Here is a 10,934-nt window from a genome sequence, read left to right as displayed (position 1 = left end):
TCCAATAAGATGGTCGACTCTGCTTCGATGCAGCTCGTTTCCTTTAAGCGAAGGGTCTGCTTCTTTAAGGGAAATGGAATCTGTCAGCAATCAAAGGTATTCGGAAAGAATTGGTTGGTTGATTCGGGGAGAGGACCAAACAGCGAGGTCATCGGTCCTATTGGATTAGGGAAGAATGGGGAAGCAAGTCAGCCGTTCCCTTTCACAGGAACCATCCCGGCATTTACCTGAAGCGACTTAGGTAAATCACGAAAAACCTAAATCAAGATGGCGGACGCCGGTTTGAACCGTCGTCCTCCAGAATGCGGGTCTAGTTTGCTAACCACTGCGCCATCTCGCTCGATAGGCAGTAATTGGTTGGCACCTACAGTATTTACCGAAACTGAAAATGGGAAACCATAGAAAAGCATTTTCAAACCACATCACCTCCCGAATCCACGGATTGCCAGCTCAGCGGCTCAACACGTAGAGCCATCCCAAGTCAATGCAGAATTTGGAACAACTGGTTGTTGCACATTGTTTTAAAATAAAATAAAGTGCGTTACAACAAAATGTTGAATCCTGACAATGCATGTTTTTCCTTGAATTGTGCGTGTTAAGTCATTTCATAGCGTGTGAATGTATGCATTTTTTAAGATTTAATTGCTCGTGGAATTTCTGGCTTCAGTTATTTAGTATTATACAGCGAAGCGCCAAAGAAACTGGTACAGGCATGCGTCTCCAAATACAGAGATATGTAAACAGGCAGAATACTGTGCTGTGGTCGGCAACGCCTATATAAGACAAGTGTCTGGGGTATTTGTTACATCGGTTACTGCTGCTACAATGGCAGGTTATCAAGATTTAAATGAGTTTGATTGTGGTTTTATAGTCGGCGTATCAGCGATGGGACACATCATCTCTGGGATAGCGATGAAGTGGGGACATTCCCGTACGACCATTTCACCAGTGTACCGTCCACCCCAGTAGCTGAGTGGTCAGCGTGACGGCTTGCCGTCCTCTGGGCCCGGGTTCGATTCCCGGCTGGGTCGGAGATTTTCTCCGCTCAGGGACTGGGTGTTGTGTTGTGTTCATCATCATTTCATCCCCATCCGGCGTGCAGGTCGCCCAATGTGGCGCCGAATGTAATAAGACCTGCGATATGGCGGCCGGACCTGCCCCGCGAGGGGCCTCCCGGCCAATGACGCCAAACGCTCATTTCCATTTCCACCAGTGTACCGTGAATATCAGCAATCTGGTAAAACACCAAATTTTCGAGATCACTGCGGCAGTAAAAAGGTCCTGCAAGAACGGTAGCACCGACAACTGAAAAGAATCCTTCTACGTGACAGAAGTGCAACCCTTCCTCAACTTGCTGCAGATTGCAATGCTGGGCCATTAGCAAGTGTCGGCGTGCGAAACAATCAACCAAACATCATCGATATGGGCTTTCGGCGACGAAGGTCCACACGTATACCCTTGATGACCGCACGGCACAAAGCATTACGTCTCGCCTGGACCCGTCGACACCGATACTGGAATACTGATGACTGGAAACATGTTGCCTCGTCGGACGAGTCTCGTTTCAAATTGTATCGACTCGATGGACGTACATGGGTATGGAGACATCCTCATCAATCCATGGACCCGGTATGTCAGCAGGGGACTGCTCAAGCTGCTGAAGATTCCGTAATGGTGTGGGGTGTGTGCAATTGGTGTGATATGGGATCCCTGATACAATTGCGTACGACTCGGACAGGTGACACGCACGTAAGCGTTCTGTCTGATCACGCATCCATTCATGTCTCTTGTGCATTCCAAGACTTGGAAATTCCAGCAGGAAAATACCACACCGCACACGTCCAGAATTGCTACAGAGTTGCTCCAGGAACACTCTTCTGAGGTTAAACACTTCCGCTGGCCACCAAACTCCCCAGACGTCAACATTATTAAGGATATCTGTCACGGCTTGCAACTTGCTGTTCAGAACATATCTCCACCCCCTTCGTACTCATACGGATTTAGTGTACCAGGTCTTTTTTAATTTTTTTTTTTTTTGGCTCTTGAGTGTAGTAGTACGAAGAGATTTTGGATGAAAGTGGGAGGGTGGTGTGTAGGTTGCATTAGGCTCGAATGAAAAGCATCCCACTGAAAAAATCTTTTAGAAACGGATGAACTACAAAATATGCTGTCATCACATACTCCTTTTGCTCTCCGCGAACCACTTCTCAGCGATCCGTATCTGAAATGCTTTTCGTAACTGAGTACAGCGTGAATGACTAGACTGGGCGACATTTTGTCATTTGCGCTACTAATGATAAAATATTGAGCAGATGTTTTAAAGAATGCCACAATTGCCATTTGGGCGATACTTTTGTTGATCAACGAGATTTTTGGGCGACTCACACAAATAATAATGTATTTTTATGAACTGACTTTAATTTAGTGTTGTTTGTAATGGTATTTACCGCTACACTTCCTGGTGAAATACTGAAATATTGTCACCCCAAAGTTCTGCCAGCCTCCAAATAATAACTCCAGTGCTGCTGGAGACAGATAGATATGTAGAAAGGTAATTATGTTCTTATAGCAGTGCGTACATATTTTTAACTTACCATTTCGTTAACGGGAGACTCAGAATTGATTTTCCTCTTCTTTCTCGTTACAAACCCATTCATAATTAGAAACTCTCACAATAGCACACAGTACAGAACCAACAAACGATAACAGTTACATTAAATTCAACTGCAAGTAGGAAATGAACTGATAAACAAAACGACACCTGAGCTGAAGCACGACCAACAACTGTCTTGGCTGAAATAGGGATGGACGATAGCTGATAGTGCTACGGTTGTTAAATCTAACGTTGGCCTATCTGAGTTTTGATAGTGAGTATCCCATTTTCGCTGTATGATTAAAAATCGATTTTTTTTTCAATTCCTCTAGACGGCAACGAGGTCGTATGTAATGTCATGTAGATAATGGAAAGGGAGGGGGGAGGGAGGGGTCCGGATGCCCTGGATCCCCCCTTTGTCTACGTCCTTGTCTCACTACAGAGCCAGCAGTGCGAGAGTTGTATTAGAAAGGTCTGTATAGCAAAGTTTGTAGTCAATTGTACATTTAGTGCAGAGAACATTATCTTGTATTGTACCAAGTGATACGGTAGTGTTCAGTGGCAGTACCAAATATACATGAAGTGTCTGTAGACATGGATTGTTTCAAACTTAAGTATCTCATCTTGTTCAAGTTACAATAGAGTGCTCTGTTACTTTGTGTGTGTTGTAGCATCAACTCGGCCCCCTCCAGAAGTAAATCTAAGAACCACCACACTGCCGACGAGTGTTTTTTGCCGGTACTACAATAACAATAGCTAAGCACTGTAAGAGTTTCAGTTGTAAACTTGAAATTATTTTCTGAGATGTTCAAAATTACTTCAAACCTGGATTTTGTAACTTCCCATTACAAACAACATCCTGACACGTTGATAGGTATCTGTAAATACATAAGAGCGAGACTCAAGCAAAACGCATGGTTACTAATTAATTAATTACTATTTTGTTTATAACACTATACCTTATGTAATGCTTTCACTTTCACACAGTAATTATTTTTCAAGTAGGCTGCATTTCTTGCTTTCATGACTGCCACTGTAGCTTAGTGGCCATAAGCCAGCTTGTCGTGCTAGGGGACCCGGGTTGGATTCCCGGCTGGTTTGGAGGTTTTTCTCCGCTCAGGGAGTGGGTGTTTGTGTCGTCTTCATCATCCTTATTTCATCGACATCGACGCGCAAGGGTCCGAAGTGGCGTCACCTCAAAAGACTTGCACCGAGCGATCAGGTCTTCCCGCCGGGAGACCCTCACCACACGACATTTCATTTCATTACTCTCATTTGTTATACAGTGGGAATGGGTAAGGGGATAAATTACATATGCACGTCGACATTTAAGTCTACGTACACATACATAATCTGCAAGCTGCCATACGATTCATGACGGAGGTACCTTGTACCATTATTAATGTGTTTTTAGTTTAATTACACGCATGGACACAAGAGTGACCAAAAGTATCCGGACACCCCTGCGTAATAAGGAACTGACCACGAGAGGTGACGAGCAGCGGACCCGCCAGTACAAAAGGAGGCGGGCATTATCGTGTTGTTAGTACAGATGCAGTAACACGAGAATTGGTCGGTCAGGAGAACGTGGACTAGTCACTGGATCTGACGCGAGGAAAAAATCCATGAGGGACACTTCAACACTTCTAATGATGTCAGAGTCCACTGCTGGTGATGTGTTTGTCAAGTGGAGACGTGAAGAACTAACCACAGCTAAACCAAGATCAGGCGGACTTTGCGTGCTGACGGAGAGGGACCGTCGAATAATGCGGAAGGCGGCTGTAAAATACCGCTTGATATCAAGGGAAGAAATCCTTTTTGAATTCGCAAGTGCTACAAGTAGTGCAGGTAGAACAATGACTGTGCTTAGGGAGCTAAAAAGAGCGGTGTGTAGTGTTACTGCGTGAAGTCAAGCGCCGGCACGCCAGTCTGGAACGAGCGAGAAGAGAGGGCTGTGGAGAAGACGTCAGCCAATCGCACGCTGACCGACCCCTCTCCAGGACGACAACGCGACGGCCGCGACCTCTACGCGAAGAGAACATAAACGCTGTGCCCGAATGGATGCGGCCATACAGAACAAACATATCCACAAAAACACGCACACACTCCAAAGCCTCATCTTCATGAACCCCCAAGCGCATTTCTTTAAAGTCAGACAGGCTCAGTCCAGTGGCATTTCGTTATAATAGGACAATCAGTAAGCCTGTGCTGCGGCCAGTTACATGGCAGCTTGAAGACTAGCAACTGGATAGAAGCTTCAAAACTCATTACTTTCCTCGTACACTCTGTGTACCTCAATCTTGGAATTGTTATACTGAAGAACGTTGATTATTTTGCATGTCGCCCTTTGGTTGCGACACATCTGTGTATTTCTCAAAGTTAAGTATTGTCTACATCTACATGGATACACAGCAAATCACATTTTAGTGCCTGGCAGAGGGTTCATCGAAACACCTTCACAATTCTCTATTATTCCAATCTTGTATAACGCGCAGAAAGAACGAACACCTACATCTTTGCGTACGAGCTCTGATTTCCCTATCTTATCGTGGTGATCGTTTCTCCCTACGCAGGTCGTTGTCAACAAAATATTTTCGCATTCAGAGGAGAAAGTTGGTGGTTGGAATTTCGTGAGAATATTCCGTCGCAACGGATAACGCCTTTCTTTTAATGATGTCCAGCCCAAATCCTGGCACTTAATTTTCGTAATAAATCTCATTAATACGATTTGCTTCAATTGTTGTCTAGCGATCCGAGAAAGCATGTTTCGTAGACACCCCATATTCGACGACTAGGCAGGATTCAACTTACAGCTTCCTCACAAGCCACATATTCTTATAGTCAGTGCTAAAGGATACTTGAGGTGGTGTAAAGAGCAATGCCACAGGACAGTGGATGACTGGAAGCGAATAAATCGGAGTGATGAATCACGATATACCCGGTGGCAGTCCGTTGGACGGGTTTAGATTTGGCGAATGCCAACAGAACGTTACCTGCCGTAATGTTTAGTGGCAATTATGGACGAGGTGGTGTTACAGTTTAGGGCTTGGGATTGACCACCTTATTGCGAATAAGAAATCGGTAAATAGGAAAGGACATGAACACATTTTACAGCGGTTTGTACTGTCTCCAGCAGAGTAACAGTTCAGAGACTCGACTATTTGTATCATCATGCAAATCACCCTGTTTGTGGACAATAACATTCCTGGAAGGGACTGACCTGCCTAGAGTCCTGACCTGAATCGAGTGCAACAGTTTTTCGATTAGATATTACGTCGACTTCACTCCATATCCTGGCTTCCAGCATCACTACCTTCTTCATTTTCGGCTCTTGGGGAAGACTGGGCAGCCATTCCTGCACAAACTTTCAGACACATCAGTGCAGGCGATGGCAGCAGAATTCAGGACATTGTAAAGGAAAAGACTGTACAGTCCCCCTATTAAAGTCCACTAATAGGTGTCCACATACTTCTGGACAGATAGTATACCCACTTTAGAAATTATACCACAAAAGTGGACACTCACTTTCGTTGTGCACTGTCGCAAAGTTATACCCTTCTAATTCTGTCTGTCCTTGAGAAACTCAAAGACCTGTTGGCTGTACGATCCTAATGGCAGGGAAGAGATAGAAAACTTCATTTCTTAAAATGCTTAAATATGCCCTAAATGTTTGTTCAAAGTCTGGTAAACAGAATGCTGTTTGACCTCGACTTCATTAGAAACTTATCCTTTATAGGCAGATAGTGCGACCAAACTTCCAGAATATTTTGTAAAATGTTTCACTATAAACATTATCATTACTACACGATACTGCACTTCTGTTTTTTTGAAATATTGTATGCCCTTCAAAATATATTAGTTGCATTCGTTTTTATTTTCGTATTTTGATAAATAAAAACACTTAAAAGGTTTAAGGGGATAACAAAGTACCCCGTCCATTGGATCATTCAGTGATAAAAGAATTACTATCTTCACCGGTTGTGGAAATTTCAGGCTGGAAAAATTAGGTTTTATCCCGATGTAAATCTTCGTTGTGACGTGGATACTGTCTGCTGAGCGTCTCTTCACTACAGATGGGATATTTATTTCGTGAATCAGTTCTTCAGTTATTTCAGAGTTACAGGGACTCTTTCAGGAGACTGCAGAATCACAAGTGCATCATGCATTATTTATAAATGGCCTGCTGGCTGTTAGAACTTGTAACACGAAGAAGAATAGCAAAATACCAAATTTTACCTATACTTCGTGTACAGTATGGTAGGAAGAATATTTCATTAAATTGTAGTTTGTGTTTGCAGTCTGGGTTACCGGCTTTTTGGCGAACGACACTTGGGCTGTCGACCGCGTTTTACTTTTTATCCGTCATAGCAATGTGGCGAAGGGCGCTTAATTTTTAGTTCTGGACTTCCGTTTCTGTATGGCGCATTTTGTAGACCTTTCTCCACGTCCGGGTTTTGCTGTCATCTCTTCCGTTGATTGGGATAACGTGTAGTCGGTTTTCACTCCTCTCTTTGGCTTCGTATTCTACAGTTTTGACACTGCGTACTAAAACAAAACAAAACAAAACAAACATAACAGTAAACTGGAACTTCTAATGTTTACAGAAATAATACACTGGCAGAATGAAACACAGTTATGCTCTTGTAATATATTTATCATACACAAAAAAATCTAATCTTGACTGTTGTGACCAAGTGCTGTCAAAAGTGAAATCCAACAGACATTTTTACTTAAGCTGGCCTAACAGTCTTTTTTAACAAATTCGTCTCTAGAGGAGGAGGAGTTGCCCATCAAAGTCTTTCAAACTGTGCTTTACCTGAAATCAAGTTTTTAATGGTTGCTGGTAATTCATTAAAAATGCTCGTTCCTGAATATTGGACCCCTTTTTGGACCAATACAAGTGATTTTAGGTCTTTATGTAAATTCTTATTCCTAGTATTCATACTATGTATTGAGCTATTGGTTGGTAACTGGCATATTACTTGCAACAAATTTCAAAATGGCCCTAAGCACTATGGGACTTAACATCGGAGGTCATCAGTCCCCTGGACTTCGAACTACTTAAACCTAACTAACCTTACATCCGAACACCTGCCCGCGATACACGCCCAGGGCCGCCTGACCCAGGCGACCCACAGCTCTGCTTGCATACCTGTGCTCGTCACGCTAGAGAAGACGACGTGGTTACGAGGCCCGCGAGAGAGACAGGCCGCGGCGTGCCGTCACGAACTCGCTCGCTCGCTGCCTTTCTTGTAGGCCTCGGAGTGGTTACTGCTTACGTCATCAAGTGCAGTTGCGAGGCGGTCCCAGCGTCAGAACTGATAATGGTTGAAATTCTTGTTGGCTGAAATAGCTCAGTTGGGAGAGCGTTAGACTAAAGATCTAAAGGTCCCTGGTTCGATCCTGGGTTTCGGCACGTGTTTTTTTTTATGCGATTCAAAACGGCTACTGACAGTACCCCTCTCGCACTCCACAAAAACCGATTGCAACGTACGTACAACAATGAGACCTGGCACAACACAAAGCATGTAAGACGCACTTCCCTATAAAAGATCTGGATGTGCCCTATCTCTCTCTTTCTCGCCATTCCTCCAAAAAAGATTTACTAACCCGTCACAATATAATACATTCCACTGACATCCATTAAATGTGTTTGTTTGCCAAAATGTAACGTCTTCGCAGCTCATGTTTCACGTATATGCTTCACTGCCTTACATAATGTAATCCTGTGCGAGGCAGGATCCGAACCTCCGACCATAGCAGCAGTGCGGTTCCAGAATGAAGCACCTAGAACCACTCGGCCACAACGGCCGGCGACAGATTTCATTAAGGAATAAATATACTGAGAAAGAGTGGTTAGAATACCCAGTTCCATCAACAAGTTTCTCGAATTTACACCAGAAATGAGTCTTATTGCACGCTTTGGCACTCTGTAAGAACTTTTGCTTGGTTTGCTGAGTTACCCCAGAATATAATCCAATACTATGTAGTAGAATCAAAGTAAGCAATGTATGCAAGTTTTTTTTTTCTGTTGCTTCTATATCTACTGTGTCTGACATCATTTGCACTGCAAATACTCGTACAGACTTGTTTAGGCGCTTCAGAAATTCTGTGGGGCACCCTTCCCAACTGAATATATTATGGAGCTGTAATCCCAGAAATTCAACTCTGTCAACCTCTTCGATCTGCATGTCTTCATATGTTATACACACATTGGAATGAAATCTTTGCCGGCCGGAGTGGCCGAGTGGCTCTAGGCGCTACAGTCGCAGGTTCGAATCCTGCCTCGGGCACAGGCATGAGGGTTGGGTTGTTAGGGGGAAGAGACCAAATAGCGAGGTCATCGGTCTCATCGGATTAGGGAAGGACGGGGAAGGTAGTCGGCCGTGCCTTTCCAAAGGAACCATCCTGGCATTTGCCTGGAGCGATTTAGGGATTGAACCGTCGGCCTCCCGAATGCGAGTCCAGTGGCACAGGCATGAATGTGTGTGATGTCCTTAGGTTAGTTATGTTTAAGTAGTTCTAAGTTCTAGGGGACTGATGACCTCAGAAGTTAAGTCCCGTAGTGCTCAGAGCCATTTTTTTTAAATCTCTGGCTTGTTCTGAACTGCATGTAGTGGGTCTTTTCACAGTTAAGGGACCGTGAATTAGCTTCAAACCATTTATCAATGTCAGTGAAAATTTGATTAACAGCAATTTCTAAATCTGTACTTGACTTGCTATCTATTGCAATGTTTGTGTCATCTGCAACAAAACAAACTTAGCATTTGGCAATGTAATATGCAAGAGGTCTTTAATGTATGTAAGATAAAGCAACAGTCCCAAGATGGAGCTTTGAGGCTACATACCGTCACGTCATCCAACATAGCATTTGTCATGACGTGCAGTATGACATAACGTATCATTACAGTTCAGGATGCATTCAAACCCACTCTAGGATACTTCCTACTAGAGATGAACCCCCACTCTCGGATACCTCCTATTGTAGATGCATTCGATTCCTTGGAACCACATAAATTCGTCTATTTGTTCTTAGACTCCTCACCATACATGTAACAGTAAGTGGTTGTAAGATAGCTTACTATGCTGGGGAAGTAGGATCAATTCATAAAAAAGCACAGATATATCAAGATGTTACGATTTACACTAGATGTCCTTGAAGCAGCCAGATAAATTGAAAAGTTAGTTTTCCCTTTTACATTCATAATTTTCCCCAGGAATACACCTTTTTTGTGCTATGATATAATCGTTTGTACCCCCAGGGCATTCACAACTTTTTTGTGAGTTCATGCTTGGCTACCACAGGGCCCGAGTCCTTGCAGAATTTTTTCCCTTCCATGCTGCATGTCTATGCTCCTCCTTTTCTTTTTCCGCATCCCTGGGGAAAATGTCTGGGATATTTTTGGAAATGTGTTCTGAATTTTCAGTAGCCTGACATCAGAAAAGTCCCCCCACCCTTTTTTCCCTCTTTCTTCATTCTCCACCTCCTACCCTTCCTCCGCTTTGGTGTTTGAGGTTCCTCTTTTTGTTCTTCCTCCCCATGCCCTCCTGAAAGCTACCCATATGTCTGATGCACAACAGGTGACTGGGTGACACGTAATTCCCAGCCCCAGTTCGACAGGTTGGGTTTGCATGTACCCCTTGGTACAGGCCAAGCCTAAGGAGGGATGCCTGCCTGAAGTGTTACATTCACAGTGTTGTGCCCCCCCCCCCCCATCGCCCACCCCCTCCACGAGGGGAGACCCAGTTGGAGAAGCGCGCAATCAGAAACACTGGAAATCATTGGAGATTTTTCGTAATGAGCCAATCACCAACCCAAACTACTTCTAAATCATTTGCTAGGGTTAGTCCATTTCATCCAGACAGGTGTTGGGGTAGTTGCAGCCCCTATGAAATTCTGATCTCGTTTGCGTAACGGCACTTTGCTTTTGGAGACCAATTGATATATTAAAATCCAACAAATGCTTGCAACTTTGCTCCTCCACGTCTATCCTGTTTTTGTTTATGTGACTGAAGGCTGAATCCGCGTGGTGTTATTTACACTCGGCTGTTATTTACACTAGGCTGCTCAATGGTCTCACTGAGGGAGAAATTCCAACTTACATCTCTGATCAGGGTGCCACTGCAGTCCACTGGGTAGTGAAAAATGTTGATGTAACTTTAGTGCCTATATGCACTCTTTTCCTCAAGTTTGATAGAGTAGTGCTTCCATCAAAGATCAAAGCCAGTCTGACCGAACATTCCAAATCCAATGCACTGCTCGCTCCAAGAAGGACATGGCAATGCAGACATCTGACCTGAAATTCAGCACTACAGTTATCAAATCGGCCAGTGTCATGGT

At 43.9% G+C, this 10,934-nt stretch overlaps 1 non-coding gene across 1 annotated transcript; it reads left to right on the top strand.

Moving 5' to 3' along the window:
- The first annotated feature begins 7,936 nt into the window (after window positions 1–7,936).
- On the top strand, window positions 7,937–8,009 carry Trnaf-aaa. Its single transcript has one exon. It is a non-coding gene; the product is annotated as a tRNA-Phe (tRNA).
- Window positions 8,010–10,934: the final 2,925 nt, after the last annotated feature.

Source organism: Schistocerca piceifrons, chromosome 6, assembly GCF_021461385.2.
Source record: "Schistocerca piceifrons isolate TAMUIC-IGC-003096 chromosome 6, iqSchPice1.1, whole genome shotgun sequence".
In the NCBI taxonomy this organism is placed as follows: Eukaryota; Metazoa; Arthropoda; class Insecta; order Orthoptera; family Acrididae; genus Schistocerca; species Schistocerca piceifrons.
This window is presented reverse-complemented; position numbering and strand designations above follow the sequence as displayed.